At 50.0% G+C, this 24,953-nt stretch overlaps 39 non-coding genes across 39 annotated transcripts; 26 read left to right on the top strand and 13 right to left on the bottom strand.

The window, feature by feature from the left end:
• The first annotated feature begins 6,136 nt into the window (after positions 1-6,136).
• Trnar-acg (transfer RNA arginine (anticodon ACG)) lies at positions 6,137-6,209 on the top strand. The gene has a single exon. It is a non-coding gene; the product is annotated as a tRNA-Arg (tRNA).
• A 286-nt stretch (positions 6,210-6,495) lies between these two features.
• On the top strand, positions 6,496-6,567 carry Trnam-cau (transfer RNA methionine (anticodon CAU)). The gene has a single exon. It is a non-coding gene; the product is annotated as a tRNA-Met (tRNA).
• Positions 6,568-6,799: 232 nt separating this feature from the next.
• Positions 6,800-6,871, bottom strand: Trnad-guc (transfer RNA aspartic acid (anticodon GUC)). Its single transcript has one exon. It is a non-coding gene; the product is annotated as a tRNA-Asp (tRNA).
• A 732-nt stretch (positions 6,872-7,603) lies between these two features.
• On the top strand, positions 7,604-7,676 carry Trnar-acg (transfer RNA arginine (anticodon ACG)). Its single transcript has one exon. It is a non-coding gene; the product is annotated as a tRNA-Arg (tRNA).
• A 286-nt stretch (positions 7,677-7,962) lies between these two features.
• On the top strand, positions 7,963-8,034 carry Trnam-cau (transfer RNA methionine (anticodon CAU)). The gene has a single exon. It is a non-coding gene; the product is annotated as a tRNA-Met (tRNA).
• Positions 8,035-8,266: 232 nt separating this feature from the next.
• On the bottom strand, positions 8,267-8,338 carry Trnad-guc (transfer RNA aspartic acid (anticodon GUC)). The gene has a single exon. It is a non-coding gene; the product is annotated as a tRNA-Asp (tRNA).
• A 732-nt stretch (positions 8,339-9,070) lies between these two features.
• On the top strand, positions 9,071-9,143 carry Trnar-acg (transfer RNA arginine (anticodon ACG)). The gene has a single exon. It is a non-coding gene; the product is annotated as a tRNA-Arg (tRNA).
• A 286-nt stretch (positions 9,144-9,429) lies between these two features.
• On the top strand, positions 9,430-9,501 carry Trnam-cau (transfer RNA methionine (anticodon CAU)). The gene has a single exon. It is a non-coding gene; the product is annotated as a tRNA-Met (tRNA).
• Positions 9,502-9,733: 232 nt separating this feature from the next.
• On the bottom strand, positions 9,734-9,805 carry Trnad-guc (transfer RNA aspartic acid (anticodon GUC)). The gene has a single exon. It is a non-coding gene; the product is annotated as a tRNA-Asp (tRNA).
• Positions 9,806-10,537: 732 nt separating this feature from the next.
• Positions 10,538-10,610, top strand: Trnar-acg (transfer RNA arginine (anticodon ACG)). The gene has a single exon. It is a non-coding gene; the product is annotated as a tRNA-Arg (tRNA).
• A 286-nt stretch (positions 10,611-10,896) lies between these two features.
• Positions 10,897-10,968, top strand: Trnam-cau (transfer RNA methionine (anticodon CAU)). The gene has a single exon. It is a non-coding gene; the product is annotated as a tRNA-Met (tRNA).
• A 232-nt stretch (positions 10,969-11,200) lies between these two features.
• On the bottom strand, positions 11,201-11,272 carry Trnad-guc (transfer RNA aspartic acid (anticodon GUC)). The gene has a single exon. It is a non-coding gene; the product is annotated as a tRNA-Asp (tRNA).
• Positions 11,273-12,004: 732 nt separating this feature from the next.
• Positions 12,005-12,077, top strand: Trnar-acg (transfer RNA arginine (anticodon ACG)). Its single transcript has one exon. It is a non-coding gene; the product is annotated as a tRNA-Arg (tRNA).
• A 286-nt stretch (positions 12,078-12,363) lies between these two features.
• On the top strand, positions 12,364-12,435 carry Trnam-cau (transfer RNA methionine (anticodon CAU)). The gene has a single exon. It is a non-coding gene; the product is annotated as a tRNA-Met (tRNA).
• Positions 12,436-12,667: 232 nt separating this feature from the next.
• On the bottom strand, positions 12,668-12,739 carry Trnad-guc (transfer RNA aspartic acid (anticodon GUC)). Its single transcript has one exon. It is a non-coding gene; the product is annotated as a tRNA-Asp (tRNA).
• Positions 12,740-13,471: 732 nt separating this feature from the next.
• On the top strand, positions 13,472-13,544 carry Trnar-acg (transfer RNA arginine (anticodon ACG)). Its single transcript has one exon. It is a non-coding gene; the product is annotated as a tRNA-Arg (tRNA).
• A 286-nt stretch (positions 13,545-13,830) lies between these two features.
• On the top strand, positions 13,831-13,902 carry Trnam-cau (transfer RNA methionine (anticodon CAU)). The gene has a single exon. It is a non-coding gene; the product is annotated as a tRNA-Met (tRNA).
• Positions 13,903-14,134: 232 nt separating this feature from the next.
• Trnad-guc (transfer RNA aspartic acid (anticodon GUC)) lies at positions 14,135-14,206 on the bottom strand. Its single transcript has one exon. It is a non-coding gene; the product is annotated as a tRNA-Asp (tRNA).
• A 732-nt stretch (positions 14,207-14,938) lies between these two features.
• Trnar-acg (transfer RNA arginine (anticodon ACG)) lies at positions 14,939-15,011 on the top strand. Its single transcript has one exon. It is a non-coding gene; the product is annotated as a tRNA-Arg (tRNA).
• A 286-nt stretch (positions 15,012-15,297) lies between these two features.
• Trnam-cau (transfer RNA methionine (anticodon CAU)) lies at positions 15,298-15,369 on the top strand. The gene has a single exon. It is a non-coding gene; the product is annotated as a tRNA-Met (tRNA).
• A 232-nt stretch (positions 15,370-15,601) lies between these two features.
• Positions 15,602-15,673, bottom strand: Trnad-guc (transfer RNA aspartic acid (anticodon GUC)). The gene has a single exon. It is a non-coding gene; the product is annotated as a tRNA-Asp (tRNA).
• A 732-nt stretch (positions 15,674-16,405) lies between these two features.
• Trnar-acg (transfer RNA arginine (anticodon ACG)) lies at positions 16,406-16,478 on the top strand. Its single transcript has one exon. It is a non-coding gene; the product is annotated as a tRNA-Arg (tRNA).
• A 286-nt stretch (positions 16,479-16,764) lies between these two features.
• Positions 16,765-16,836, top strand: Trnam-cau (transfer RNA methionine (anticodon CAU)). The gene has a single exon. It is a non-coding gene; the product is annotated as a tRNA-Met (tRNA).
• A 232-nt stretch (positions 16,837-17,068) lies between these two features.
• Trnad-guc (transfer RNA aspartic acid (anticodon GUC)) lies at positions 17,069-17,140 on the bottom strand. Its single transcript has one exon. It is a non-coding gene; the product is annotated as a tRNA-Asp (tRNA).
• A 732-nt stretch (positions 17,141-17,872) lies between these two features.
• Trnar-acg (transfer RNA arginine (anticodon ACG)) lies at positions 17,873-17,945 on the top strand. The gene has a single exon. It is a non-coding gene; the product is annotated as a tRNA-Arg (tRNA).
• Positions 17,946-18,231: 286 nt separating this feature from the next.
• Positions 18,232-18,303, top strand: Trnam-cau (transfer RNA methionine (anticodon CAU)). The gene has a single exon. It is a non-coding gene; the product is annotated as a tRNA-Met (tRNA).
• A 232-nt stretch (positions 18,304-18,535) lies between these two features.
• On the bottom strand, positions 18,536-18,607 carry Trnad-guc (transfer RNA aspartic acid (anticodon GUC)). Its single transcript has one exon. It is a non-coding gene; the product is annotated as a tRNA-Asp (tRNA).
• Positions 18,608-19,339: 732 nt separating this feature from the next.
• On the top strand, positions 19,340-19,412 carry Trnar-acg (transfer RNA arginine (anticodon ACG)). The gene has a single exon. It is a non-coding gene; the product is annotated as a tRNA-Arg (tRNA).
• Positions 19,413-19,698: 286 nt separating this feature from the next.
• Trnam-cau (transfer RNA methionine (anticodon CAU)) lies at positions 19,699-19,770 on the top strand. Its single transcript has one exon. It is a non-coding gene; the product is annotated as a tRNA-Met (tRNA).
• A 232-nt stretch (positions 19,771-20,002) lies between these two features.
• Positions 20,003-20,074, bottom strand: Trnad-guc (transfer RNA aspartic acid (anticodon GUC)). The gene has a single exon. It is a non-coding gene; the product is annotated as a tRNA-Asp (tRNA).
• A 732-nt stretch (positions 20,075-20,806) lies between these two features.
• Trnar-acg (transfer RNA arginine (anticodon ACG)) lies at positions 20,807-20,879 on the top strand. The gene has a single exon. It is a non-coding gene; the product is annotated as a tRNA-Arg (tRNA).
• Positions 20,880-21,165: 286 nt separating this feature from the next.
• Positions 21,166-21,237, top strand: Trnam-cau (transfer RNA methionine (anticodon CAU)). The gene has a single exon. It is a non-coding gene; the product is annotated as a tRNA-Met (tRNA).
• A 232-nt stretch (positions 21,238-21,469) lies between these two features.
• Positions 21,470-21,541, bottom strand: Trnad-guc (transfer RNA aspartic acid (anticodon GUC)). Its single transcript has one exon. It is a non-coding gene; the product is annotated as a tRNA-Asp (tRNA).
• Positions 21,542-22,273: 732 nt separating this feature from the next.
• Positions 22,274-22,346, top strand: Trnar-acg (transfer RNA arginine (anticodon ACG)). Its single transcript has one exon. It is a non-coding gene; the product is annotated as a tRNA-Arg (tRNA).
• A 286-nt stretch (positions 22,347-22,632) lies between these two features.
• Trnam-cau (transfer RNA methionine (anticodon CAU)) lies at positions 22,633-22,704 on the top strand. Its single transcript has one exon. It is a non-coding gene; the product is annotated as a tRNA-Met (tRNA).
• A 232-nt stretch (positions 22,705-22,936) lies between these two features.
• Positions 22,937-23,008, bottom strand: Trnad-guc (transfer RNA aspartic acid (anticodon GUC)). Its single transcript has one exon. It is a non-coding gene; the product is annotated as a tRNA-Asp (tRNA).
• Positions 23,009-23,740: 732 nt separating this feature from the next.
• Positions 23,741-23,813, top strand: Trnar-acg (transfer RNA arginine (anticodon ACG)). The gene has a single exon. It is a non-coding gene; the product is annotated as a tRNA-Arg (tRNA).
• Positions 23,814-24,099: 286 nt separating this feature from the next.
• On the top strand, positions 24,100-24,171 carry Trnam-cau (transfer RNA methionine (anticodon CAU)). The gene has a single exon. It is a non-coding gene; the product is annotated as a tRNA-Met (tRNA).
• Positions 24,172-24,403: 232 nt separating this feature from the next.
• Positions 24,404-24,475, bottom strand: Trnad-guc (transfer RNA aspartic acid (anticodon GUC)). Its single transcript has one exon. It is a non-coding gene; the product is annotated as a tRNA-Asp (tRNA).
• Between the last annotated feature and the right edge of the window lie 478 nt (positions 24,476-24,953).

The following is a 24,953-nucleotide window of genomic DNA, read 5'->3' as shown; positions in this document are numbered from 1 at the left end:
TTTTTTTTTCATCTATTTTTTTGTTTTGGGCCTCCCTTCTCCCCACACAGCCCATCCATTCGCTCTCCTTTTATGCCTTCTTCGGCGAGCTTCAATGCTATATAGACTGATTTTTTTTTTCAAATTTACTGCGACAGTTAGGGAAATGAAATGATGTTTGGCTTCTTCGCCATGTGAGGCTTCTCCTCCGTAGAACTGAAAATTGAAAAATTAAGGCTTCTTGGGAATTAATAAATTGTCACTCTTGCTTCATACTGAAAAAAATTAAACAAAAATAGAAAGATTGTAACTGAGGAACACGTGCAAGAAGCTTCCACTGCATTGTGTGCAACGAAACCACCTTCCGATATTACCGAGATCCTGGAAAATCATCATAGATGAAAGTAGTTGCTGGAGATATGGGGTTCATCCAGCAGTAAGTGTGAAGCCGCAGTGCCGTTTCGGGGTTCTGTCCGAGGCCTTCACGGCTACCGTAGCGGCCCTGGGGCACACGAAGTCCCCACCGTACTTCACCCTCAACAGCGATCCCCTACTTTGGCCTGTGACTACATTTTTCGTAGACGAGGGCTATTAAGATGTTTATCCAATCCCTTGTCTCTGAAACAGAATGTGTAACATGTTACCAAAAGTTTTTTTGTGGTCCCTGCGCGTACATATCTCATAATATTTTGCTCGTTCGTATAATTCGTATTCTAAAACACGGTCATTGCCGTGTTCAGATATAACGTAATGTACATAATTGCCAAACAACCACAACACAGCATTGGTTTTCTGGACAGGGAAGAAAACACCATCGGGGAAGAGTAATTTTTCAACATTGATCTCAGTACTAACAGTTCTGGTTATAAAGGCTACCCGCCGTTGGAGTCCCCTCCATATTTCGGCGTATCCGCCACAGAGAAAGCGGTGGATCAATGTGTCAACTGCGTCACATCGGGTGCACACAATCGTGTCACTAAGACCAATGGAGTGCAACTTTTCGTTAGTGGAAACTACGTTATTAACAACTCGGTACCAGGTTGCCTGAATATCGGAAGACAGTTCACGATTACTAATATTTTTCCAAATTCTTTTCCAGTCTTTGTCGGGATATCTGCACTCCATTTTGTTGACATGTTCTTTCGTTGTTAAGAGTTCCATTAATTTCCTGCAATTCCTTGATTGTGGATTCGTGACAATACTGTCCATGTAGCTAATCTCTAAAAAGAACTGGCGAATATATTTCAATTTATAATTAATTCCGCCTATATTTATGGGTGGACGTAAATTTTCTGGCTGTAGGAGTCGATACAGCCTGGCTGTAATACTATGTGGATGTTTTTCTATAATTTGTAGGGTCCTCTTTATATATAACGCCGTAGTCTTCCGCCATATATCTGTTAAACCTAGGCCACCTTCAGCGGAAGGTAACGTAACTGTACCGACTGCTACTCTAAAAATATTCCCTGTCCATATAAATCGGCAAATGATACTCATTATACGTTTGGCAATGGGTTTCGAAACTGGCAATATTTGACCTATATATATAGCTTTTGATAAAATGGACCAATTAATTATTCTGATTCGTTGTTTAATGTTCAGATGTCTGGTCTGATTGAGTATTGTGGCTCCTCTGATTGTATCCAGTACTTTCTTCCAATTGTAGGTCATGGTCTGAAGCGGACATCGGTAAAAGGTGACACCCAGAGCGGTGTGACGATCGACGGAGCGTGCCCATTCCAAACGGACATCTTGAAGACCTTTAAGATTTAAAAACGAACTCTTCACCTCGTTAACCCTAGCGCCTGTAGCTTCACAAAAGATCTGAATATTCGTAGTTAATTTCTCTAAATCTTCGTTACTACGAATAACCACTCCAACGTCATCAGCATATGCATTGGTGACGTTGTTAACGCCAGATATCGTGATGCCCTCAAGATCGACATCGAGTCTCCTTAGTAAAGGCTCCAGTGCAACAACATACAGGAGCATTGACAAAGGACTTCCCTGCGGGACGCCGTTGCGAATTTCAATGGGTGGAGTGAAATGCCCATTTACAGACACTTGTGTTTGGATGCCTTCAACAATGTTAATTAAAACTTGCACAAAATATTGACTAAAACCCACATAGGTCAACGTTCTGAACAAAAATAAGTGGTTGACCCTGTCAAAAGCCTTTGAGAAGTCGATAAAGGCAAGGCCTCCTGGTGAGGATGACGTTGCAAAAATTGCAGAGACATCCCTATATTCACAAACAGTTTTAAAAATATTCCGCCCCGAGAGACAGGTTTGGTGGTCACCTATGATCTTCTCCATTAGAGGTCTCAGTCTTTCCTTCAGTACACGTGCAATTATTTTATAATCCGAGTTCATCAAACATATTGGTCTCAATTGATTGAGATCTTTAACTGTCGCGTTCCTTCCCTTTGGTATTAGCACAGTTACGCTTTCTTTGAACTCGCGTGGAACAGTAACACCTTGCAACACTTCATTTATCACTTCTGTGAATTGATTACCGATGAGAGGCCAAAATTTACAATAAAACTCTACAGGCAAGCCATCAGGCCCTGGGGACTTACGGGTAGGCGAATATTGAAGTATATCAAACACCTCCTCACATGTGATCGCAGTGGTAAGGGACACATTGTCCTCGTCATTGATAACGTTGTCGATACCTGTAGTTCGTAGCAAATCGTTCGCACAGTCTAGATTATACCGGGTATCAGTATATAACGTACGATAAAATCCATAAACTGCATTTAAAATGTCAGAGTGTTCCGTCAGCACCCGGTTATCGCCCACTCTAAGACAAGCAATAAACGCTCGTCTTCTATTTCTTTCATGTTCGAGTAAGTGGTACAGCGATGCGTTTTCGTCCTCCACCGTTGTCGGGACACGAGATTTAATTTTTAAACCCTCCAGCTGTTGTCGCTTGAGACTTATGAGGTGAGCCTTGATCTTCTTTATTTCAATGAAAACCTCATCAGTCATCTGCTGAGCTGATAGTTCCCTTAAGCATGTATAGTAAAATTCAACGGTATTGCGAGACCACATCGCTCGCTCCCTCCCGTAAGCTATTAGGGATGATCTCAATTTCTTTTTAGCACATGAGGTCCACCACGCAAGGCGAGAGCTGTATTTATGGCGCATACGTAGAGCAGCCTGCCATACCTCCGCTACTGTTCTTGATAGGGCACCCTCGAACAACATATGGGTATTCAGCTTCCATAAGGGGCGACCCCAATACGTTCCTTGCTTCTGAAACCGAATGCTGCATTTCACTGCGAGATGGTCCGAAAAGGTAGTGGGAATTACTTCGATACTACTGATTTTATTTTCCAGGTTTGCTGTGACGTATATTCTGTCTATTCTGCTTTGCGAGCGACTACTGATGTACGTAAATTTGACTAACGTGGGGTATTTGCTTTCCCACACGTCTGTCCACTTCATGTTTGTCACCAAAGCCGCCAGTTCCCTGGAGAAGTTAAAATTTGGTCGCTGATCCTTTTTGTGAAGTACACAATTAAAGTCACCACCGATTAAAGCTTCCGCCGGATTCCCCTTAAGTAAATAGACCATATCGTTCTTAAAAAAATTAGCCCTATCATCTCTAGCGTTGTTACCAGAGGGGACATATACATTTAAAACAGTAGTAGTAAAAATTTTACAACTGATGCCCCTCCCATTTTCTAACAGACAGATATCCTTCACATCAATACCATCTTTGACAAGGATCGCAGTCCCACATGTGGCTTCCGGTGCAATATTTAAAATCTCTTGAAAACCTGGGACATAAAAGTTGTGGACATTAAATTCCTGTAGGAGGGCTATATCAGTATCCGACTGGTAAAGGAAATCTTTTAAAGAAGCGACTTTCGTTGCACTGCGAATCCGATTTATATTGATCGTGGTCACATTATATGTCAGTTCCGTTGGCATAGGTGCAGGTAAAAGAAATTGGCTAATGAAGTATACCCCATGCAGAGTCACGTCTGTACCATTCCATTCTGTCTGTCAGAAAGAAAAATAGACATTAAAAAAAAAAATTAAATGCCACTAGCATGTGTCAGGTCCATCTCCATTCCGTGGTCGGTGCGATCTTCTTGGGCATCGGCCCAATCAAGTCCTTTTCCTGAGACAGTTCGGTCTAAATCCATAGTAGTGCCGGTCTGCAAACCTGCGACGCCAAGCGGTGCGCGAGGTTGTTGTTGAAGATCATCTGCATCGGCACGACTCATCTCCGCTTCAGTACACTCGTTAACTCGTGCTACTGGGCATGATTCTCGTAGTCGTTCATTATCCCTTAAATGTTTTAACTTTTCCCGCAATGCAGGAGCTAAACTCTCTGCTGCTTTGTGTGCCAATCTCCTCTTCTTGCCTTTCTTTGAAGATCTCTTCGGCGATCTAGCAGGAGATGAAGTTTGCGACCTGTCAGGAGAAGTACCGGATGATACGTCTGACGTCGCCTGTTCCTTTTTTCGGACAAAAGTCCGCGTATCGCATTCCACAACGGCAGAAGGAGGCGCATCTTTTTCCATGGCTCCCACTGGTAGCAACCCAGTCTCCAATTCTACACTATCGCTCGTTGTGGTTTCCTTGACGCAAGTGTCTTCTGTGGGCGCCAACGTGAAACCAATGTCCAGATTGCTATCTTCGTTCATAGTTCCCGCAGAGTGGATGCCTGGAGCGTCCACCCCTCGGAAGCTAGTGGCAATATCCTCACGTTGGTGGGAATCCTGACGACGCAAGGAAACCTCCGTTGCGGGTATTTGGGGATCTTCGGCCGAGTCCGCGGAAGAACGAGCAACCACAGTGGGAGAGTTGGAAAAAGTTGGCGTCGGCATAGATTCGAGGGGCGCGGAGCTGATCGGCAGACCATCCGCAAATCTAGAGCTTGAAGCCGGAGTATCATCGACAACCGCCCGCGAGGCAGCAGGCTCCCCGCGCACAGGCGGCACCGACTCGCCTCGGCTGCGGAAGTCAGCAGCGGCAGCGTATGACAACTTCATACCAACAACAGGGCCGGAACGCGGCATCTCGTCACGCGGTAACTGCGGGACACGCCTCCGTGAACATTCTGCACGAATGTGTTCCGTGGAATTGCATAAAGCGCAAGTCCGCGGTTGCCCATCATAGATAATCAAAGCACGATACCCACAAATATTAAGATAAGAGGGGACATGCTTCTGTAATTCAATCTTAATTTGCCTTACGCCGTTCAAGACAGGAAACATATGAGCTTCAGACCACCTTTCTGCCACATTGGAAATAATTCTGCCATAAGGCCGAAGGGCAACATTAAGTTCTTCGGGCGGAATTTCAAAAGGGAGCTCAAACACTCTGATCGTACGAATCCCGTACCCAGCATGACTAACAGCAACGTCACTCACATTCCCATCAGAATGATTAAACTTCACGCTACCTCCGCAACGATCCACAATGGAACTACATAATTCTGGACTTTTCATCTTCAGATACACAGCATTTGTCACAAACGAGAGATAAACTCCGACAACATCATCACCGTTAATCAATACTTTTTCGATAAACCATGCTTTAATTTCAAATGCTTTAGGTCGAACGAAATTTCGATCGAAAGTAAACTTGATTGTGTCTTTCCTCAAATAATTCGACCTATTCATTCTAGAACTTCATGAATACAAGTGCAACACGAATAGCGGCTTAGCAGCACCACTAACCTCAAACGCAGCGACTCAGCCTGTGTTTACTACAGCCAGACGTCCAGCTCCGCCACACGTCCGTCCCGCTCGGCGGCTGACTCGCAACTGAGCCACTGGGACTACAACCCAGTGCTCTCAGTTTGCGCTATTCACTTTGCTGTAAACCAGTGGTGCACACAGAAACATATGATCGCCACCTGATGCCATACGAATGCTTCGTGCTATTCTTGTTTCATATGCTACGCTTACATGCACATCAACGGGCTCTGGTCGTCGAGAAAACGCAGCAAATAGCGCGCCTTGCCTTCCGCTACCTGTCGAACAGTGAACGCAGATGTGTGGCAAGCTCTAAGCTCTGCAGGCGCACTGTGGCCACGCAGCTGAACGAGAGCTACCTTCCTTGGGAGCTTGCTGAGCCATGGAGAACACGTGTCTTAGCGAAGTGCCCTTGTCTAGTAATCGAAACTGCTGCCAGTGGCTCTGTGGCGCAACGGATAACGCGTCTGACTACGGATCAGAAGATTCCAGGTTCGAATCCTGGCAGAGTCGGTATTTTGTTAGTTGCGACGCGTAGCTGGGCAGTGGATTTCGTATGTCGCCGCATCGTGGAGTGCTTTGTTACTCCTGTGCATCTCGCAGCTGCATGTCGACGCGATCGTGGTAAATATCGCTGCCTGCAAGCGTCAGCGTAGCGTCAGTCGAGCAAAGTCGAGACAAGTCAAGCTGAGAGCTGTACGAGATGATACGCAACTAAGGACAGGCGTGTGAAAGCGACGCAGGCAACACTTTCCAAGTGTCTCTCTTCACGTAGCGAAGAGACAGAGCATCAACGCACAGCAGAGTGGCGCAGTGGAAGCGTGCTGGGCCCATAACCCAGAGGTCCGTGGATCGAAACCACGCTCTGCTAAAATTATTTTATTTGCAGACTGTGCCGAGCTCGATTATTACGCCCAGAGCGACTGCTGGGGTGTTTTGATTCAGATTCAACAGCAAACCTCGTAATTCTCCTCGTGTGAAGAATGCGAGAACCACTTCCTAAATTGTAGCCTTTGTTTATGTTTTTGCACCACCTATACTCCTTGATCTTCCGACCCACGCACGAGCAACACTCTAGCAGGTTTGTGAGATAAAAATCGCATCTCCCCGGCGGGGAATCGAACCCCGGTCTCCCGCGTGACAGGCGGGGATACTAACCACTATACTACCGAGGATGAGCTGTAGGCAGTTGCCAGTGTGATAGACACATGGTGCTAATAGCCGCCAACGTCCTTCACTAAGTTCGGCGGGTGATAGTGCTGCAACTAAAAATCGGATATGCCGCCTGGCGGGGAATCGGACCGCGGTCTCCCGCGTGACAGGCGGGGATACTAACCACTATACTACCGAGGAAGACGCAGCTAGTGTCTCGAATACACAATTATGTAACTCAAATAGCTGATACATCTGAAAACTAGCCTCCTGTTGCTGTCACAGAATGCTGCTACGAAATAAAATTATGCTCACCGTGAGGCTCGAATTCACAATCCCGGCATTGCTCACGGCTACTGCTTATAGGTACCGTGGGCTAACCAACTGCGCCACTGGGACTACAACCCAGTGCTCTCAGTTTGCGCTATTCACTTTGCTGTAAACCAGTGGTGCACACAGAAACATATGATCGCCACCTGATGCCATACGAATGCTTCGTGCTATTCTTGTTTCATATGCTACGCTTACATGCACATCAACGGGCTCTGGTCGTCGAGAAAACGCAGCAAATAGCGCGCCTTGCCTTCCGCTACCTGTCGAACAGTGAACGCAGATGTGTGGCAAGCTCTAAGCTCTGCAGGCGCACTGTGGCCACGCAGCTGAACGAGAGCTACCTTCCTTGGGAGCTTGCTGAGCCATGGAGAACACGTGTCTTAGCGAAGTGCCCTTGTCTAGTAATCGAAACTGCTGCCAGTGGCTCTGTGGCGCAACGGATAACGCGTCTGACTACGGATCAGAAGATTCCAGGTTCGAATCCTGGCAGAGTCGGTATTTTGTTAGTTGCGACGCGTAGCTGGGCAGTGGATTTCGTATGTCGCCGCATCGTGGAGTGCTTTGTTACTCCTGTGCATCTCGCAGCTGCATGTCGACGCGATCGTGGTAAATATCGCTGCCTGCAAGCGTCAGCGTAGCGTCAGTCGAGCAAAGTCGAGACAAGTCAAGCTGAGAGCTGTACGAGATGATACGCAACTAAGGACAGGCGTGTGAAAGCGACGCAGGCAACACTTTCCAAGTGTCTCTCTTCACGTAGCGAAGAGACAGAGCCTCAACGCACAGCAGAGTGGCGCAGTGGAAGCGTGCTGGGCCCATAACCCAGAGGTCCGTGGATCGAAACCACGCTCTGCTAAAATTATTTTATTTGCAGACTGTGCCGAGCTCGATTATTACGCCCAGAGCGACTGCTGGGGTGTTTTGATTCAGATTCAACAGCAAACCTCGTAATTCTCCTCGTGTGAAGAATGCGAGAACCACTTCCTAAATTGTAGCCTTTGTTTATGTTTTTGCACCACCTATACTCCTTGATCTTCCGACCCACGCACGAGCAACACTCTAGCAGGTTTGTGAGATAAAAATCGCATCTCCCCGGCGGGGAATCGAACCCCGGTCTCCCGCGTGACAGGCGGGGATACTAACCACTATACTACCGAGGATGAGCTGTAGGCAGTTGCCAGTGTGATAGACACATGGTGCTAATAGCCGCCAACGTCCTTCACTAAGTTCGGCGGGTGATAGTGCTGCAACTAAAAATCGGATATGCCGCCTGGCGGGGAATCGGACCGCGGTCTCCCGCGTGACAGGCGGGGATACTAACCACTATACTACCGAGGAAGACGCAGCTAGTGTCTCGAATACACAATTATGTAACTCAAATAGCTGATACATCTGAAAACTAGCCTCCTGTTGCTGTCACAGAATGCTGCTACGAAATAAAATTATGCTCACCGTGAGGCTCGAATTCACAATCCCGGCATTGCTCACGGCTACTGCTTATAGGTACCGTGGGCTAACCAACTGCGCCACTGGGACTACAACCCAGTGCTCTCAGTTTGCGCTATTCACTTTGCTGTAAACCAGTGGTGCACACAGAAACATATGATCGCCACCTGATGCCATACGAATGCTTCGTGCTATTCTTGTTTCATATGCTACGCTTACATGCACATCAACGGGCTCTGGTCGTCGAGAAAACGCAGCAAATAGCGCGCCTTGCCTTCCGCTACCTGTCGAACAGTGAACGCAGATGTGTGGCAAGCTCTAAGCTCTGCAGGCGCACTGTGGCCACGCAGCTGAACGAGAGCTACCTTCCTTGGGAGCTTGCTGAGCCATGGAGAACACGTGTCTTAGCGAAGTGCCCTTGTCTAGTAATCGAAACTGCTGCCAGTGGCTCTGTGGCGCAACGGATAACGCGTCTGACTACGGATCAGAAGATTCCAGGTTCGAATCCTGGCAGAGTTGGTATTTTGTTAGTTGCGACGCGTAGCTGGGCAGTGGATTTCGTATGTCGCCGCATCGTGGAGTGCTTTGTTACTCCTGTGCATCTCGCAGCTGCATGTCGACGCGATCGTGGTAAATATCGCTGCCTGCAAGCGTCAGCGTAGCGTCAGTCGAGCAAAGTCGAGACAAGTCAAGCTGAGAGCTGTACGAGATGATACGCAACTAAGGACAGGCGTGTGAAAGCGACGCAGGCAACACTTTCCAAGTGTCTCTCTTCACGTAGCGAAGAGACAGAGCATCAACGCACAGCAGAGTGGCGCAGTGGAAGCGTGCTGGGCCCATAACCCAGAGGTCCGTGGATCGAAACCACGCTCTGCTAAAATTATTTTATTTGCAGACTGTGCCGAGCTCGATTATTACGCCCAGAGCGACTGCTGGGGTGTTTTGATTCAGATTCAACAGCAAACCTCGTAATTCTCCTCGTGTGAAGAATGCGAGAACCACTTCCTAAATTGTAGCCTTTGTTTATGTTTTTGCACCACCTATACTCCTTGATCTTCCGACCCACGCACGAGCAACACTCTAGCAGGTTTGTGAGATAAAAATCGCATCTCCCCGGCGGGGAATCGAACCCCGGTCTCCCGCGTGACAGGCGGGGATACTAACCACTATACTACCGAGGATGAGCTGTAGGCAGTTGCCAGTGTGATAGACACATGGTGCTAATAGCCGCCAACGTCCTTCACTAAGTTCGGCGGGTGATAGTGCTGCAACTAAAAATCGGATATGCCGCCTGGCGGGGAATCGGACCGCGGTCTCCCGCGTGACAGGCGGGGATACTAACCACTATACTACCGAGGAAGACGCAGCTAGTGTCTCGAATACACAATTATGTAACTCAAATAGCTGATACATCTGAAAACTAGCCTCCTGTTGCTGTCACAGAATGCTGCTACGAAATAAAATTATGCTCACCGTGAGGCTCGAATTCACAATCCCGGCATTGCTCACGGCTACTGCTTATAGGTACCGTGGGCTAACCAACTGCGCCACTGGGACTACAACCCAGTGCTCTCAGTTTGCGCTATTCACTTTGCTGTAAACCAGTGGTGCACACAGAAACATATGATCGCCACCTGATGCCATACGAATGCTTCGTGCTATTCTTGTTTCATATGCTACGCTTACATGCACATCAACGGGCTCTGGTCGTCGAGAAAACGCAGCAAATAGCGCGCCTTGCCTTCCGCTACCTGTCGAACAGTGAACGCAGATGTGTGGCAAGCTCTAAGCTCTGCAGGCGCACTGTGGCCACGCAGCTGAACGAGAGCTACCTTCCTTGGGAGCTTGCTGAGCCATGGAGAACACGTGTCTTAGCGAAGTGCCCTTGTCTAGTAATCGAAACTGCTGCCAGTGGCTCTGTGGCGCAACGGATAACGCGTCTGACTACGGATCAGAAGATTCCAGGTTCGAATCCTGGCAGAGTCGGTATTTTGTTAGTTGCGACGCGTAGCTGGGCAGTGGATTTCGTATGTCGCCGCATCGTGGAGTGCTTTGTTACTCCTGTGCATCTCGCAGCTGCATGTCGACGCGATCGTGGTAAATATCGCTGCCTGCAAGCGTCAGCGTAGCGTCAGTCGAGCAAAGTCGAGACAAGTCAAGCTGAGAGCTGTACGAGATGATACGCAACTAAGGACAGGCGTGTGAAAGCGACGCAGGCAACACTTTCCAAGTGTCTCTCTTCACGTAGCGAAGAGACAGAGCCTCAACGCACAGCAGAGTGGCGCAGTGGAAGCGTGCTGGGCCCATAACCCAGAGGTCCGTGGATCGAAACCACGCTCTGCTAAAATTATTTTATTTGCAGACTGTGCCGAGCTCGATTATTACGCCCAGAGCGACTGCTGGGGTGTTTTGATTCAGATTCAACAGCAAACCTCGTAATTCTCCTCGTGTGAAGAATGCGAGAACCACTTCCTAAATTGTAGCCTTTGTTTATGTTTTTGCACCACCTATACTCCTTGATCTTCCGACCCACGCACGAGCAACACTCTAGCAGGTTTGTGAGATAAAAATCGCATCTCCCCGGCGGGGAATCGAACCCCGGTCTCCCGCGTGACAGGCGGGGATACTAACCACTATACTACCGAGGATGAGCTGTAGGCAGTTGCCAGTGTGATAGACACATGGTGCTAATAGCCGCCAACGTCCTTCACTAAGTTCGGCGGGTGATAGTGCTGCAACTAAAAATCGGATATGCCGCCTGGCGGGGAATCGGACCGCGGTCTCCCGCGTGACAGGCGGGGATACTAACCACTATACTACCGAGGAAGACGCAGCTAGTGTCTCGAATACACAATTATGTAACTCAAATAGCTGATACATCTGAAAACTAGCCTCCTGTTGCTGTCACAGAATGCTGCTACGAAATAAAATTATGCTCACCGTGAGGCTCGAATTCACAATCCCGGCATTGCTCACGGCTACTGCTTATAGGTACCGTGGGCTAACCAACTGCGCCACTGGGACTACAACCCAGTGCTCTCAGTTTGCGCTATTCACTTTGCTGTAAACCAGTGGTGCACACAGAAACATATGATCGCCACCTGATGCCATACGAATGCTTCGTGCTATTCTTGTTTCATATGCTACGCTTACATGCACATCAACGGGCTCTGGTCGTCGAGAAAACGCAGCAAATAGCGCGCCTTGCCTTCCGCTACCTGTCGAACAGTGAACGCAGATGTGTGGCAAGCTCTAAGCTCTGCAGGCGCACTGTGGCCACGCAGCTGAACGAGAGCTACCTTCCTTGGGAGCTTGCTGAGCCATGGAGAACACGTGTCTTAGCGAAGTGCCCTTGTCTAGTAATCGAAACTGCTGCCAGTGGCTCTGTGGCGCAACGGATAACGCGTCTGACTACGGATCAGAAGATTCCAGGTTCGAATCCTGGCAGAGTTGGTATTTTGTTAGTTGCGACGCGTAGCTGGGCAGTGGATTTCGTATGTCGCCGCATCGTGGAGTGCTTTGTTACTCCTGTGCATCTCGCAGCTGCATGTCGACGCGATCGTGGTAAATATCGCTGCCTGCAAGCGTCAGCGTAGCGTCAGTCGAGCAAAGTCGAGACAAGTCAAGCTGAGAGCTGTACGAGATGATACGCAACTAAGGACAGGCGTGTGAAAGCGACGCAGGCAACACTTTCCAAGTGTCTCTCTTCACGTAGCGAAGAGACAGAGCCTCAACGCACAGCAGAGTGGCGCAGTGGAAGCGTGCTGGGCCCATAACCCAGAGGTCCGTGGATCGAAACCACGCTCTGCTAAAATTATTTTATTTGCAGACTGTGCCGAGCTCGATTATTACGCCCAGAGCGACTGCTGGGGTGTTTTGATTCAGATTCAACAGCAAACCTCGTAATTCTCCTCGTGTGAAGAATGCGAGAACCACTTCCTAAATTGTAGCCTTTGTTTATGTTTTTGCACCACCTATACTCCTTGATCTTCCGACCCACGCACGAGCAACACTCTAGCAGGTTTGTGAGATAAAAATCGCATCTCCCCGGCGGGGAATCGAACCCCGGTCTCCCGCGTGACAGGCGGGGATACTAACCACTATACTACCGAGGATGAGCTGTAGGCAGTTGCCAGTGTGATAGACACATGGTGCTAATAGCCGCCAACGTCCTTCACTAAGTTCGGCGGGTGATAGTGCTGCAACTAAAAATCGGATATGCCGCCTGGCGGGGAATCGGACCGCGGTCTCCCGCGTGACAGGCGGGGATACTAACCACTATACTACCGAGGAAGACGCAGCTAGTGTCTCGAATACACAATTATGTAACTCAAATAGCTGATACATCTGAAAACTAGCCTCCTGTTGCTGTCACAGAATGCTGCTACGAAATAAAATTATGCTCACCGTGAGGCTCGAATTCACAATCCCGGCATTGCTCACGGCTACTGCTTATAGGTACCGTGGGCTAACCAACTGCGCCACTGGGACTACAACCCAGTGCTCTCAGTTTGCGCTATTCACTTTGCTGTAAACCAGTGGTGCACACAGAAACATATGATCGCCACCTGATGCCATACGAATGCTTCGTGCTATTCTTGTTTCATATGCTACGCTTACATGCACATCAACGGGCTCTGGTCGTCGAGAAAACGCAGCAAATAGCGCGCCTTGCCTTCCGCTACCTGTCGAACAGTGAACGCAGATGTGTGGCAAGCTCTAAGCTCTGCAGGCGCACTGTGGCCACGCAGCTGAACGAGAGCTACCTTCCTTGGGAGCTTGCTGAGCCATGGAGAACACGTGTCTTAGCGAAGTGCCCTTGTCTAGTAATCGAAACTGCTGCCAGTGGCTCTGTGGCGCAACGGATAACGCGTCTGACTACGGATCAGAAGATTCCAGGTTCGAATCCTGGCAGAGTTGGTATTTTGTTAGTTGCGACGCGTAGCTGGGCAGTGGATTTCGTATGTCGCCGCATCGTGGAGTGCTTTGTTACTCCTGTGCATCTCGCAGCTGCATGTCGACGCGATCGTGGTAAATATCGCTGCCTGCAAGCGTCAGCGTAGCGTCAGTCGAGCAAAGTCGAGACAAGTCAAGCTGAGAGCTGTACGAGATGATACGCAACTAAGGACAGGCGTGTGAAAGCGACGCAGGCAACACTTTCCAAGTGTCTCTCTTCACGTAGCGAAGAGACAGAGCCTCAACGCACAGCAGAGTGGCGCAGTGGAAGCGTGCTGGGCCCATAACCCAGAGGTCCGTGGATCGAAACCACGCTCTGCTAAAATTATTTTATTTGCAGACTGTGCCGAGCTCGATTATTACGCCCAGAGCGACTGCTGGGGTGTTTTGATTCAGATTCAACAGCAAACCTCGTAATTCTCCTCGTGTGAAGAATGCGAGAACCACTTCCTAAATTGTAGCCTTTGTTTATGTTTTTGCACCACCTATACTCCTTGATCTTCCGACCCACGCACGAGCAACACTCTAGCAGGTTTGTGAGATAAAAATCGCATCTCCCCGGCGGGGAATCGAACCCCGGTCTCCCGCGTGACAGGCGGGGATACTAACCACTATACTACCGAGGATGAGCTGTAGGCAGTTGCCAGTGTGATAGACACATGGTGCTAATAGCCGCCAACGTCCTTCACTAAGTTCGGCGGGTGATAGTGCTGCAACTAAAAATCGGATATGCCGCCTGGCGGGGAATCGGACCGCGGTCTCCCGCGTGACAGGCGGGGATACTAACCACTATACTACCGAGGAAGACGCAGCTAGTGTCTCGAATACACAATTATGTAACTCAAATAGCTGATACATCTGAAAACTAGCCTCCTGTTGCTGTCACAGAATGCTGCTACGAAATAAAATTATGCTCACCGTGAGGCTCGAATTCACAATCCCGGCATTGCTCACGGCTACTGCTTATAGGTACCGTGGGCTAACCAACTGCGCCACTGGGACTACAACCCAGTGCTCTCAGTTTGCGCTATTCACTTTGCTGTAAACCAGTGGTGCACACAGAAACATATGATCGCCACCTGATGCCATACGAATGCTTCGTGCTATTCTTGTTTCATATGCTACGCTTACATGCACATCAACGGGCTCTGGTCGTCGAGAAAACGCAGCAAATAGCGCGCCTTGCCTTCCGCTACCTGTCGAACAGTGAACGCAGATGTGTGGCAAGCTCTAAGCTCTGCAGGCGCACTGTGGCCACGCAGCTGAACGAGAGCTACCTTCCTTGGGAGCTTGCTGAGCCATGGAGAACACGTGTCTTAGCGAAGTGCCCTTGTCTAGTAATCGAAACTGCTGCCAGTGGCTCTGTGGCGCAACGGATAACGCGTCTGACTACGGATCAGAAGATTCCAGGTTCGAATCCTGGCAGAGTTGGTATTTTGTTAGTTGCGACGCGTAGCTGGGCAGTGGATTTCGTATGTCGCCGCATCGTGGAGTGCTTTGTTACTCCTGTGCATCTCGCAGCTGCATGTCGACGCGATCGTGGTAAATATCGCTGCCTGCAAGCGTCAGCGTAGCGTCAGTCGAGCAAAGTCGAGACAAGTCAAGCTGAGAGCTGTACGAGATGATACGCAACTAAGGACAGGCGTGTGAAAGCGACGCAGGCAACACTTTCCAAGTGTCTCTCTTCACGTAGCGAAGAGACAGAGCATCAACGCACAGCAGAGTGGCGCAGTGGAAGCGTGCTGGGCCCATAACCCAGAGGTCCGTGGATCGAAACCACGCTCTGCTAAAATTATTTTATTTGCAGACTGTGCCGAGCTCGATTATTACGCCCAGAGCGACTGCTGGGGTGTTTTGATTCAGATTCAACAGCAAACCTCGTAATTCTCCTCGTGTGAAGAATGCGAGAACCACTTCCTAAATTGTAGCCTTTGTTTATGTTTTTGCACCACCTATACTCCTTGATCTTCCGACCCACGCACGAGCAACACTCTAGCAGGTTTGTGAGATAAAAATCGCATCTCCCCGGCGGGGAATCGAACCCCGGTCTCCCGCGTGACAGGCGGGGATACTAACCACTATACTACCGAGGATGAGCTGTAGGCAGTTGCCAGTGTGATAGACACATGGTGCTAATAGCCGCCAACGTCCTTCACTAACTTCGGCGGGTGATAGTGCTGCAACTAAAAATCGGATATGCCGCCTGGCGGGGAATCGGACCGCGGTCTCCCGCGTGACAGGCGGGGATACTAACCACTATACTACCGAGGAAGACGCAGCTAGTGTCTCGAATACACAATTATGTAACTCAAATAGCTGATACATCTGAAAACTAGCCTCCTGTTGCTGTCACAGAATGCTGCTACGAAATAAAATTATGCTCACCGTGAGGCTCGAATTCACAATCCCGGCATTGCTCACGGCTACTGCTTATAGGTACCGTGGGCTAACCAACTGCGCCACTGGGACTACAACCCAGTGCTCTCAGTTTGCGCTATTCACTTTGCTGTAAACCAGTGGTGCACACAGAAACATATGATCGCCACCTGATGCCATACGAATGCTTCGTGCTATTCTTGTTTCATATGCTACGCTTACATGCACATCAACGGGCTCTGGTCGTCGAGAAAACGCAGCAAATAGCGCGCCTTGCCTTCCGCTACCTGTCGAACAGTGAACGCAGATGTGTGGCAAGCTCTAAGCTCTGCAGGCGCACTGTGGCCACGCAGCTGAACGAGAGCTACCTTCCTTGGGAGCTTGCTGAGCCATGGAGAACACGTGTCTTAGCGAAGTGCCCTTGTCTAGTAATCGAAACTGCTGCCAGTGGCTCTGTGGCGCAACGGATAACGCGTCTGACTACGGATCAGAAGATTCCAGGTTCGAATCCTGGCAGAGTCGGTATTTTGTTAGTTGCGACGCGTAGCTGGGCAGTGGATTTCGTATGTCGCCGCATCGTGGAGTGCTTTGTTACTCCTGTGCATCTCGCAGCTGCATGTCGACGCGATCGTGGTAAATATCGCTGCCTGCAAGCGTCAGCGTAGCGTCAGTCGAGCAAAGTCGAGACAAGTCAAGCTGAGAGCTGTACGAGATGATACGCAACTAAGGACAGGCGTGTGAAAGCGACGCAGGCAACACTTTCCAAGTGTCTCTCTTCACGTAGCGAAGAGACAGAGCATCAACGCACAGCAGAGTGGCGCAGTGGAAGCGTGCTGGGCCCATAACCCAGAGGTCCGTGGATCGAAACCACGCTCTGCTAAAATTATTTTATTTGCAGACTGTGCCGAGCTCGATTATTACGCCCAGAGCGACTGCTGGGGTGTTTTGATTCAGATTCAACAGCAAACCTCGTAATTCTCCTCGTGTGAAGAATGCGAGAACCACTTCCTAAATTGTAGCCTTTGTTTATGTTTTTGCACCACCTATACTCCTTGATCTTCCGACCCACGCACGAGCAACACTCTAGCAGGTTTGTGAGATAAAAATCGCATCTCCCCGGCGGGGAATCGAACCCCGGTCTCCCGCGTGACAGGCGGGGATACTAACCACTATACTACCGAGGATGAGCTGTAGGCAGTTGCCAGTGTGATAGACACATGGTGCTAATAGCCGCCAACGTCCTTCACTAAGTTCGGCGGGTGATAGTGCTGCAACTAAAAATCGGATATGCCGCCTGGCGGGGAATCGGACCGCGGTCTCCCGCGTGACAGGCGGGGATACTAACCACTATACTACCGAGGAAGACGCAGCTAGTGTCTCGAATACACAATTATGTAACTCAAATAGCTGATACATCTGAAAACTAGCCTCCTGTTGCTGTCACAGAATGCTGCTACGAAATAAAATTATGCTCACCGTGAGGCTCGAATTCACAATCCCGGCATTGCTCACGGCTACTGCTTATAGGTACCGTGGGCTAACCAACTGCGCCACTGGGACTACAACCCAGTGCTCTCAGTTTGCGCTATTCACTTTGCTGTAAACCAGTGGTGCACACAGAAACATATGATCGCCACCTGATGCCATACGAATGCTTCGTGCTATTCTTGTTTCATATGCTACGCTTACATGCACATCAACGGGCTCTGGTCGTCGAGAAAACGCAGCAAATAGCGCGCCTTGCCTTCCGCTACCTGTCGAACAGTGAACGCAGATGTGTGGCAAGCTCTAAGCTCTGCAGGCGCACTGTGGCCACGCAGCTGAACGAGAGCTACCTTCCTTGGGAGCTTGCTGAGCCATGGAGAACACGTGTCTTAGCGAAGTGCCCTTGTCTAGTAATCGAAACTGCTGCCAGTGGCTCTGTGGCGCAACGGATAACGCGTCTGACTACGGATCAGAAGATTCCAGGTTCGAATCCTGGCAGAGTCGGTATTTTGTTAGTTGCGACGCGTAGCTGGGCAGTGGATTTCGTATGTCGCCGCATCGTGGAGTGCTTTGTTACTCCTGTGCATCTCGCAGCTGCATGTCGACGCGATCGTGGTAAATATCGCTGCCTGCAAGCGTCAGCGTAGCGTCAGTCGAGCAAAGTCGAGACAAGTCAAGCTGAGAGCTGTACGAGATGATACGCAACTGAGGACAGGCGTGTGAAAGCGACGCAGGCAACACTTTCCAAGTGTCTCTCTTCACGTAGCGAAGAGACAGAGCATCAACGCACAGCAGAGTGGCGCAGTGGAAGCGTGCTGGGCCCATAACCCAGAGGTCCGTGGATCGAAACCACGCTCTGCTAAAATTATTTTATTTGCAGACTGTGCCGAGCTCGATTATTACGCCCAGAGCGACTGCTGGGGTGTTTTGATTCAGATTCAACAGCAAACCTCGTAATTCTCCTCGTGTGAAGAATGCGAGAACCACTTCCTAAATTGTAGCCTTTGTTTATGTTTTTGCACCACCTATACTCCTTGATCTTCCGACCCACGCACGAGCAACACTCTAGCAGGTTTGTGAGATAAAAATCGCATCTCCCCGGCGGGGAATCGAACCCCGGTCTCCCGCGTGACAGGCGGGGATACTAACCACTATACTACCGAGGATGAGCTGTAGGCAGTTGCCAGTGTGATAGACACATGGTGCTAATAGCCGCCAACGTCCTTCACTAAGTTCGGCGGGTGATAGTGCTGCAACTAAAAATCGGATATGCCGCCTGGCGGGGAATCGGACCGCGGTCTCCCGCGTGACAGGCGGGGATACTAACCACTATACTACCGAGGAAGACGCAGCTAGTGTCTCGAATACACAATTATGTAACTCAAATAGCTGATACATCTGAAAACTAGCCTCCTGTTGCTGTCACAGAATGCTGCTACGAAATAAAATTATGCTCACCGTGAGGCTCGAATTCACAATCCCGGCATTGTTCACGGCTACTGCTTATAGGTACCGTGGGCTAACCAACTGCGCCACTGGGACTACAACCCAGTGCTCTCAGTTTGCGCTATTCACTTTGCTGTAAACCAGTGGTGCACACAGAAACATATGATCGCCACCTGATGCCATACGAATGCTTCGTGCTATTCTTGTTTCATATGCTACGCTTACATGCACATCAACGGGCTCTGGTCGTCGAGAAAACGCAGCAAATAGCGCGCCTTGCCTTCCGCTACCTGTCGAACAGTGAACGCAGATGTGTGGCAAGCTCTAAGCTCTGCAGGCGCACTGTGGCCACGCAGCTGAACGAGAGCTACCTTCCTTGGGAGCTTGCTGAGCCATGGAGAACACGTGTCTTAGCGAAGTGCCCTTGTCTAGTAATCGAAACTGCTGCCAGTGGCTCTGTGGCGCAACGGATAACGCGTCTGACTACGGATCAGAAGATTCCAGGTTCGAATCCTGGCAGAGTCGGTATTTTGTTAGTTGCGACGCGTAGCTGGGCAGTGGATTTCGTATGTCGCCGCATCGTGGAGTGCTTTGTTACTCCTGTGCATCTCGCAGCTGCATGTCGACGCGATCGTGGTAAATATCGCTGCCTGCAAGCGTCAGCGTAGCGTCAGTCGAGCAAAGTCGAGACAAGTCAAGCTGAGAGCTGTACGAGATGATACGCAACTAAGGACAGGCGTGTGAAAGCGACGCAGGCAACACTTTCCAAGTGTCTCTCTTCACGTAGCGAAGAGACAGAGCATCAACGCACAGCAGAGTGGCGCAGTGGAAGCGTGCTGGGCCCATAACCCAGAGGTCCGTGGATCGAAACCACGCTCTGCTAAAATTATTTTATTTGCAGACTGTGCCGAGCTCGATTATTACGCCCAGAGCGACTGCTGGGGTGTTTTGATTCAGATTCAACAGCAAACCTCGTAATTCTCCTCGTGTGAAGAATGCGAGAACCACTTCCTAAATTGTAGCCTTTGTTTATGTTTTTGCACCACCTATACTCCTTGATCTTCCGACCCACGCACGAGCAACACTCTAGCAGGTTTGTGAGATAAAAATCGCATCTCCCCGGCGGGGAATCGAACCCCGGTCTCCCGCGTGACAGGCGGGGATACTAACCACTATACTACCGAGGATGAGCTGTAGGCAGTTGCCAGTGTGATAGACACATGGTGCTAATAGCCGCCAACGTCCTTCACTAAGTTCGGCGGGTGATAGTGCTGCAACTAAAAATCGGATATGCCGCCTGGCGGGGAATCGGACCGCGGTCTCCCGCGTGACAGGCGGGGATACTAACCACTATACTACCGAGGAAGACGCAGCTAGTGTCTCGAATACACAATTATGTAACTCAAATAGCTGATACATCTGAAAACTAGCCTCCTGTTGCTGTCACAGAATGCTGCTACGAAATAAAATTATGCTCACCGTGAGGCTCGAATTCACAATCCCGGCATTGCTCACGGCTACTGCTTATAGGTACCGTGGGCTAACCAACTGCGCCACTGGGACTACAACCCAGTGCTCTCAGTTTGCGCTATTCACTTTGCTGTAAACCAGTGGTGCACACAGAAACATATGATCGCCACCTGATGCCATACGAATGCTTCGTGCTATTCTTGTTTCATATGCTACGCTTACATGCACATCAACGGGCTCTGGTCGTCGAGAAAACGCAGCAAATAGCGCGCCTTGCCTTCCGCTACCTGTCGAACAGTGAACGCAGATGTGTGGCAAGCTCTAAGCTCTGCAGGCGCACTGTGGCCACGCAGCTGAACGAGAGCTACCTTCCTTGGGAGCTTGCTGAGCCATGGAGAACACGTGTCTTAGCGAAGTGCCCTTGTCTAGTAATCGAAACTGCTGCCAGTGGCTCTGTGGCGCAACGGATAACGCGTCTGACTACGGATCAGAAGATTCCAGGTTCGAATCCTGGCAGAGTCGGTATTTTGTTAGTTGCGACGCGTAGCTGGGCAGTGGATTTCGTATGTCGCCGCATCGTGGAGTGCTTTGTTACTCCTGTGCATCTCGCAGCTGCATGTCGACGCGATCGTGGTAAATATCGCTGCCTGCAAGCGTCAGCGTAGCGTCAGTCGAGCAAAGTCGAGACAAGTCAAGCTGAGAGCTGTACGAGATGATACGCAACTAAGGACAGGCGTGTGAAAGCGACGCAGGCAACACTTTCCAAGTGTCTCTCTTCACGTAGCGAAGAGACAGAGCATCAACGCACAGCAGAGTGGCGCAGTGGAAGCGTGCTGGGCCCATAACCCAGAGGTCCGTGGATCGAAACCACGCTCTGCTAAAATTATTTTATTTGCAGACTGTGCCGAGCTCGATTATTACGCCCAGAGCGACTGCTGGGGTGTTTTGATTCAGATTCAACAGCAAACCTCGTAATTCTCCTCGTGTGAAGAATGCGAGAACCACTTCCTAAATTGTAGCCTTTGTTTATGTTTTTGCACCACCTATACTCCTTGATCTTCCGACCCACGCACGAGCAACACTCTAGCAGGTTTGTGAGATAAAAATCGCTTCTCCCCGGCGGGGAATCGAACCCCGGTCTCCCGCGTGACAGGCGGGGATACTAACCACTATACTACCGAGGATGAGCTGTAGGCAGTTGCCAGTGTGATAGACACATGGTGCTAATAGCCGCCAACGTCCTTCACTAAGTTCGGCGGGTGATAGTGCTGCAACTAAAAATCGGATATGCCGCCTGGCGGGGAATCGGACCGCGGTCTCCCGCGTGACAGGCGGGGATACTAACCACTATACTACCGAGGAAGACGCAGCTAGTGTCTCGAATACACAATTATGTAACTCAAATAGCTGATACATCTGAAAACTAGCCTCCTGTTGCTGTCACAGAATGCTGCTACGAAATAAAATTATGCTCACCGTGAGGCTCGAATTCACAATCCCGGCATTGCTCACGGCTACTGCTTATAGGTACCGTGGGCTAACCAACTGCGCCACTGGGACTACAACCCAGTGCTCTCAGTTTGCGCTATTCACTTTGCTGTAAACCAGTGGTGCACACAGAAACATATGATCGCCACCTGATGCCATACGAATGCTTCGTGCTATTCTTGTTTCATATGCTACGCTTACATGCACATCAACGGGCTCTGGTCGTCGAGAAAACGCAGCAAATAGCGCGCCTTGCCTTCCGCTACCTGTCGAACAGTGAACGCAGATGTGTGGCAAGCTCTAAGCTCTGCAGGCGCACTGTGGCCACGCAGCTGAACGAGAGCTACCTTCCTTGGGAGCTTGCTGAGCCATGGAGAACACGTGTCTTAGCGAAGTGCCCTTGTCTAGTAATCGAAACTGCTGCCAGTGGCTCTGTGGCGCAACGGATAACGCGTCTGACTACGGATCAGAAGATTCCAGGTTCGAATCCTGGCAGAGTCGGTATTTTGTTAGTTGCGACGCGTAGCTGGGCAGTGGATTTCGTATGTCGCCGCATCGTGGAGTGCTTTGTTACTCCTGTGCATCTCGCAGCTGCATGTCGACGCGATCGTGGTAAATATCGCTGCCTGCAAGCGTCAGCGTAGCGTCAGTCGAGCAAAGTCGAGACAAGTCAAGCTGAGAGCTGTACGAGATGATACGCAACTAAGGACAGGCGTGTGAAAGCGACGCAGGCAACACTTTCCAAGTGTCTCTCTTCACGTAGCGAAGAGACAGAGCATCAACGCACAGCAGAGTGGCGCAGTGGAAGCGTGCTGGGCCCATAACCCAGAGGTCCGTGGATCGAAACCACGCTCTGCTAAAATTATTTTATTTGCAGACTGTGCCGAGCTCGATTATTACGCCCAGAGCGACTGCTGGGGTGTTTTGATTCAGATTCAACAGCAAACCTCGTAATTCTCCTCGTGTGAAGAATGCGAGAACCACTTCCTAAATTGTAGCCTTTGTTTATGTTTTTGCACCACCTATACTCCTTGATCTTCCGACCCACGCACGAGCAACACTCTAGCAGGTTTGTGAGATAAAAATCGCATCTCCCCGGCGGGGAATCGAACCCCGGTCTCCCGCGTGACAGGCGGGGATACTAACCACTATACTACCGAGGATGAGCTGTACGCAGTTGCCAGTGTGATAGACACATGGTGCTAATAGCCGCCAACGTCCTTCACTAAGTTCGGCGGGTGATAGTGCTGCAACTAAAAATCGGATATGCCGCCTGGCGGGGAATCGGACCGCGGTCTCCCGCGTGACAGGCGGGGATACTAACCACTATACTACCGAGGAAGACGCAGCTAGTGTCTCGAATACACAATTATGTAACTCAAATAGCTGATACATCTGGAAACTAGCCTCCTGTTGCTGTCACAGAATGCTGCTACGAAATAAAATTATGCTCACCGTGAGGCTCGAATTCACAATCCCGGCATTGCTCACGGCTACTGCTTATAGGTACCGTGGGCTAACCAACTGCGCCACTGGGACTACAACCCAGTGCTCTCAGTTTGCGCTATTCACTTTGCTGTAAACCAGTGGTGCACACAGAAACATATGATCGCCACCTGATGCCATACGAATGCTTCGTGCTATTCTTGTTTCATATGCTACGCTTACATGCACATCAACGGGCTCTGGTCGTCGAGAAAACGCAGCAAATAGCGCGCCTTGCCTTCCGCTACCTGTCGAACAGTGAACGCAGATGTGTGGCAAGCTCTAAGCTCTGCAGGCGCACTGTGGCCACGCAGCTGAACGAGAGCTACCTTCCTTGGGAGCTTGCTGAGCCATGGAGAACACGTGTCTTAGCGAAGTGCCCTTGTCTAGTAATCGAAACTGCTGCCAGTGGCTCTGTGGCGCAACGGATAACGCGTCTGACTACGGATCAGAAGATTCCAGGTTCGAATCCTGGCAGAGTTGGTATTTTGTTAGTTGCGACGCGTAGCTGGGCAGTGGATTTCGTATGTCGCCGCATCGTGGAGTGCTTTGTTACTCCTGTGCATCTCGCAGCTGCATGTCGACGCGATCGTGGTAAATATCGCTGCCTGCAAGCGTCAGCGTAGCGTCAGTCGAGCAAAGTCGAGACAAGTCAAGCTGAGAGCTGTACGAGATGATACGCAACTAAGGACAGGCGTGTGAAAGCGACGCAGGCAACACTTTCCAAGTGTCTCTCTTCACGTAGCGAAGAGACAGAGCATCAACGCACAGCAGAGTGGCGCAGTGGAAGCGTGCTGGGCCCATAACCCAGAGGTCCGTGGATCGAAACCACGCTCTGCTAAAATTATTTTATTTGCAGACTGTGCCGAGCTCGATTATTACGCCCAGAGCGACTGCTGGGGTGTTTTGATTCAGATTCAACAGCAAACCTCGTAATTCTCCTCGTGTGAAGAATGCGAGAACCACTTCCTAAATTGTAGCCTTTGTTTATGTTTTTGCACCACCTATACTCCTTGATCTTCCGACCCACGCACGAGCAACACTCTAGCAGGTTTGTGAGATAAAAATCGCATCTCCCCGGCGGGGAATCGAACCCCGGTCTCCCGCGTGACAGGCGGGGATACTAACCACTATACTACCGAGGATGAGCTGTAGGCAGTTGCCAGTGTGATAGACACATGGTGCTAATAGCCGCCAACGTCCTTCACTAAGTTCGGCGGGTGATAGTGCTGCAACTAAAAATCGGATATGCCGCCTGGCGGGGAATCGGACCGCGGTCTCCCGCGTGACAGGCGGGGATACTAACCACTATACTACCGAGGAAGACGCAGCTAGTGTCTCGAATACACAATTATGTAACTCAAATAGCTGATACATCTGAAAACTAGCCTCCTGTTGCTGTCACAGAATGCTGCTACGAAATAAAATTATGCTCACCGTGAGGCTCGAATTCACAATCCCGGCATTGCTCACGGCTACTGCTTATAGGTACCGTGGGCTAACCAACTGCGCCACTGGGACTACGAGCCAGTGCTCTCAGTTTGCGCTATTCACTTTGCTGTAAACCAGTGGTGCACACAGAAACATATGATCGCCACCTGATGCCATACGAATGCTTCGTGC

Source organism: Schistocerca gregaria, chromosome 8 (assembly GCF_023897955.1).
Source record: "Schistocerca gregaria isolate iqSchGreg1 chromosome 8, iqSchGreg1.2, whole genome shotgun sequence".
NCBI lineage: Eukaryota > Metazoa > Arthropoda > Insecta > Orthoptera > Acrididae > Schistocerca > Schistocerca gregaria.
The sequence above is the reverse complement of the archived record's forward strand: the minus strand, read 5'-3'. Positions and strand labels throughout refer to the sequence as shown.